This window comes from Anopheles arabiensis (assembly GCF_016920715.1).
Source record: "Anopheles arabiensis isolate DONGOLA chromosome X unlocalized genomic scaffold, AaraD3 X_pericentromeric_contig0003, whole genome shotgun sequence".
Lineage (NCBI taxonomy): Eukaryota > Metazoa > Arthropoda > Insecta > Diptera > Culicidae > Anopheles > Anopheles arabiensis.
The window spans coordinates 952,501-957,500 of record NW_024412081.1 but is presented as its reverse complement, the minus strand read 5'-3'; positions in this window follow the sequence as shown (position 1 = coordinate 957,500).

Below are 5,000 nucleotides of genomic sequence, written 5' to 3'. Positions count from 1 at the left end.
GATTAGCGTACGGGTCATGTATGGTGCGCTTGCTTCAGTTGAAGGGATGTACTAGTACAGTTGTGTTAATTGTTTATTTCACGATCTGGTCTTTTGGCTGGATCGTGAAAAAACGCTAAGTCCCAAATCCTGAACTCGAGAAGAAAGCGCCAATGACAACGTTTTTGACTGGAGCTCCACTAGCATTCGGCTTTTTCTACTTTGAAGGGATGTACTGTTGTATGAATTGTTTATTCACGAACTGGTCGTTTGATTGGATCGTGAAAAAATCGCTCAGTCCCAAATCCTGAACTCGACAGGAAAGCGCTGATTGCAAACATTTTGACTGGAAGTCCCTTGAAAATGGCGTTTTCGTTATTGGCATTATGTGGCACGTTTATTGTGGCTAGAACATTAATTATTCACCAAATGGCACCAAAGCTTGGCAAAAGTCGCGAAACACTCCTATCTCGACGCACCAGCAATCGCAACTTGATGCAAAATAAATTGCACGAGCTAATGATACTTGTACCATGCACAGTACACCGTACCAAAATATACCCCTGAAAGTGTGCAATTTGGTGCTACCCTAGGGAATATGTATGGGGAAGCCTAGCTACGTGTGTCGCACGTTCCAAGTTGCATGGACGTCGAACAGAGGCATGCAAAAGCACCTATCTAGGGAATTACTCTACGTTCTAGTAGCAAGTGCGATTTTCCAGTCCAGCACGGCAGTACGCCTGCACGCATACACTCCATGTACCAGAAATGTACCAACCTAGGCGTTGCTCAGTAGCTTTTAGCGGCACATAGAAAAAGTATTCGAGTTCAGATTTTGGGACTTAGCGTATTTTTAAAACTAATAACGAAAATTAAATTTTAAATCGGTAAACGGCTAGGAGTTGCTCAGTAGCTTTTGGCGGCACATAGAAAAAGTATTCGAGTTCAGATTTTTGGGACTTAGCGTATTTTTAAAACTAATAACGAAAATTAAATTTTAAATCGGTAAACGGCTAGGAGTTGCTCAGTAGCTTTTGCGCAACGTGGCAAAAGTATTCGAGTTCAGATTTCTTGGACAGCGTATTTTTCAATCATAATAAACCGAATCAAACATAACAATGATGAAACTTACACCATGTCCCAAGGTTGTGCACAAAACGTAACGATAAAGTGCTGGCGAAGTTAGAGGTGCACCAAAATTGTGTACCGATCAGGGAAAGTACTCTACGTTCCTATGATTTGGGTGAAAAGTGTTGATTAACTGCTGGTAAGAATAGACAGTTGCTTATCATACACATCGCAAACGAACACCCCTTAGTGAGCATTAGCAAAGTCAATGGCACAAAGCAATTGCAATACAAACTGATCAAGTACATTAAAGAACGCTAAGTACCAGGACTTCTTTCCAAGAATGGTGTCCGCGACGGGAGGGCAAGCGTCCTTCCCAGGTTTTCCTAGTAAACCTTGTATGGTAAACATACCCAAGCGTGTCTGTAAGCACGCAACGAAAGTCACGAACGGGCACATACCTAGGGAATGTACTCTACGTACTTGGACTTTTGTCCAAGAATGGTGTCCGCGACGGTCGGGCACTGCGACGCAATAACCAAATCCTAGGATTGTAACTTTAGTGTGCACAAACATAAACATTAACGCGTTCGCTCGGGCTGCGCCGTCCGTGTTGAACACAAATGTGGGTGATTATATGCGTGGAGGGACAAAAACATACGAGGAGGAGACAGTTTTCTACACGATGTGCACAGAGCTCATTTCGTCGTCCCGGGCGAATGGAAAAACACAAACATCGCGAGTATCGTTCTAGGTTTCTGTCTATAAAAGGGCAGGCCAAAAGGTGACCGGTTGAGATAAGCATTTTAAGCATACAAACACTTTATTGGAACTTTTGATACAAAAACAAGGTACGTACATGTAGGTTGTACCAACATGGACATCTATGAACGCGTACGCTCGGGCTGCGCCCTCCGTCTTGTACTTTCCTGATCGGTACACAGTTTTGGTGCACTGCTATTCCGACCGGCAACTTGTACCAACATATACATCCATGAACGCGTAAGTAGTGTACTTTCCTGATCGGTACACACTGTTGGTGCACGGCATAAGAAAAGAGCTAAAATGGTCAAACTCAATCCATTTCAACAATAGATAGTCGATAGTAGCTGTGCCGATGAAGTAGGGCACGATGCAAGTTAATGTTGTTTAATGAATAACATGTCCGCCATACATTTCAGTACAAATTTGCTCGGTCAGACCTACAAAGTGCTATATCTCGAATACGAGGCGTCGGACTGGGGGTTGTAGAACAATTTTAAGTTCGTCTAATGATTCTACATCCGATTCTGGATAGCGGTTTTTGACCACTTTTCAATATTTTGTGACACCCCGAACCTAGGGGCAGCTCCTAGCTTTTTCAAAAATGTGCACCGAACGGGCCGGAGAGCTCGTGTGGCTCAAAACATGTTTTTCGCTAAAACACCTCAAAACGTGTAAGGAACGCACCCTAGCTCTTGTTTTTGAAAAGTTATGGCCATTTAAAGTGAGGTGGTTTTTGCTTCAAAATAGCAATTTCACCCGTCCCTATGGCCATGCTTTAAATTTTCACGAAAATGCCAGGTCAGACCTAGGGCGGGCCATATCTTGAATACTAAACGTCGCAGACATTGGTCGTGGAACAATTTTAAGTTCGTCTAATGATTCTACATCCGATTCTGGATAGCGGTTTTTTGACCACTTTTCAATATTTTGTGACACCCCGAACCTAGGGGCAGCTCCTAGCTTTTTTCAAAAATGTGCACCGAACGGGCCGGAGAGCTCGTGTGGCTCAAAACATGTTTTCGCTAAAACACCTCAAAACGTGTAAGGAACGCACCCTAGCTCTTGTTTTTCAAAAGTTATGGCCATTTAAAGTCAGACGGGTTTTGCTTCAAAATAGCTATTTTACCCGTCCCTATGGCCATGCTTTAAATTTTCACGAAAATGCCAGGTCAGACCTAGGGCGGGCCATATCTTGAATACTAAACGTCGCAGACATTGGTCGTAGAACAATTTTAAGTTCGTCTAATGATTCTACATCCGATTCTGGATAGCGGTTTTTGACCACTTTTCAATATTTTGTGACACCCCGAACCTAGGGGCAGCTCCTAGCTTTTTCAAAAATGTGCACCGAACGGGCCGGAGAGCTCGTGTGGCTCAAAACATGTTTTTCGCTAAAACACCTCAAAACGTGTAAGGAACGCACCCTAGCTCTTGTTTTTCAAAAGTTATGGCCATTTAAAGTCAGACGGGTTTTGCTTCAAAATAGCTATTTTACCCGTCCCTATGGCCATGCTTTAAATTTTCACGAAAATGCCAGGTCAGACCTAGGGCGGGCCATATCTTGAATACTAAACGTCGCAGACATTGGTCGTAGAACAATTTTAAGTTCGTCTAATGATTCTACATCCGATTCTGGATAGCGGTTTTTGACCACTTTTCAATATTTTGTGACACCCCGAACCTAGGGGCAGCTCCTAGCTTTTTCAAAAATGTGCACCGAACGGGCCGGAGAGCTCGTGTGGCTCAAAACATGTTTTTCGCTAAAACACCTCAAAACGTGTAAGGAACGCACCCTAGCTCTTGTTTTTCAAAAGTTATGGCCATTTAAAGTCAGACGGGTTTTGCTTCAAAATAGCTATTTTACCCGTCCCTATGGCCATGCTTTAAATTTTCACGAAAATGCCAGGTCAGACCTAGGGCGGGCCATATCTTGAATACTAAACGTCGCAGACATTGGTCGTGGAACAATTTTAAGTTCGTCTAATGATTCTACATCCGATTCTGGATAGCGGTTTTTGACCACTTTTCAATATTTTGTGACACCCCGAACCTAGGGGCAGCTCCTAGCTTTTTTCAAAATGTGCACCGAACGGGCCGGAGAGCTCGTGTGGCTCAAAACATGTTTTTCGCTAAAACACCTCAAAACGTGTAAAGAACGCACCTAGCTCTTGTTTTTGAAAAGTTATGGCCATTTAAAGTGAGGTGGTTTTGCTTCAAAATAGCAATTTCACCCGTCCCTATGGCCATGCTTTAAATTTTCACGAAAATGCCAGGTCAGACCTAGGGCGGGCCATATCTTGAATACTAAACGTCGCAGACATTGGTCGTGGAACAATTTTAAGTTCGTCTAATGATTCTACATCCGATTCTGGATAGCGGTTTTTTGACCACTTTTCAATATTTTGTGACACCCCGAACCTAGGGGCAGCTCCTAGCTTTTTCAAAAATGTGCACCGAACGGGCCGGAGAGCTCGTGTGGCTCAAAACATGTTTTCGCTAAAACACCTCAAAACGTGTAAGGAACGCACCCTAGCTCTTGTTTTTGAAAAGTTATGGCCATTTAAAGTGAGGTGGTTTTTGCTTCAAAATAGCAATTTCACCCGTCCCTATGGCCATGCTTTAAATTTTCACGAAAATGCCAGGTCAGACCTAGGGCGGGCCATATCTTGAATACTAAACGTCGCAGACATTGGTCGTGGAACAATTTTAAGTTCGTCTAATGATTCTACATCCGATTCTGGATAGCGGTTTTTTGACCACTTTTCAATATTTTGTGACACCCCGAACCTAGGGGCAGCTCCTAGCTTTTTCAAAAATGTGCACCGAACGGGCCGGAGAGCTCGTGTGGCTCAAAACATGTTTTCGCTAAAACACCTCAAAACGTGTAAGGAACGCACCTAGATGATGAAAAGTGCAATCAGAATGTCAATCGACAACTTTGTTGGGGTACCATTTTACTCTACGGGCCAGTAGCTTAGGCGCGCCAACAGCGCTTTCCTTTCGGGTTCCCATTTTTGCCCTCCTGGGATTATGATCATTTGTTCATTGCCTACTATAGGGAGGGTACCTTGCTACGAGGTCAAACATGAAGATTGCACCAAATCGTAGTTTTACCTCTATTTAGTCGTAGGAGCATGGTTTGCAGTGGCAGTGGGTCATTAAGCCCCGTTTGGGTCATACGTCCCCTC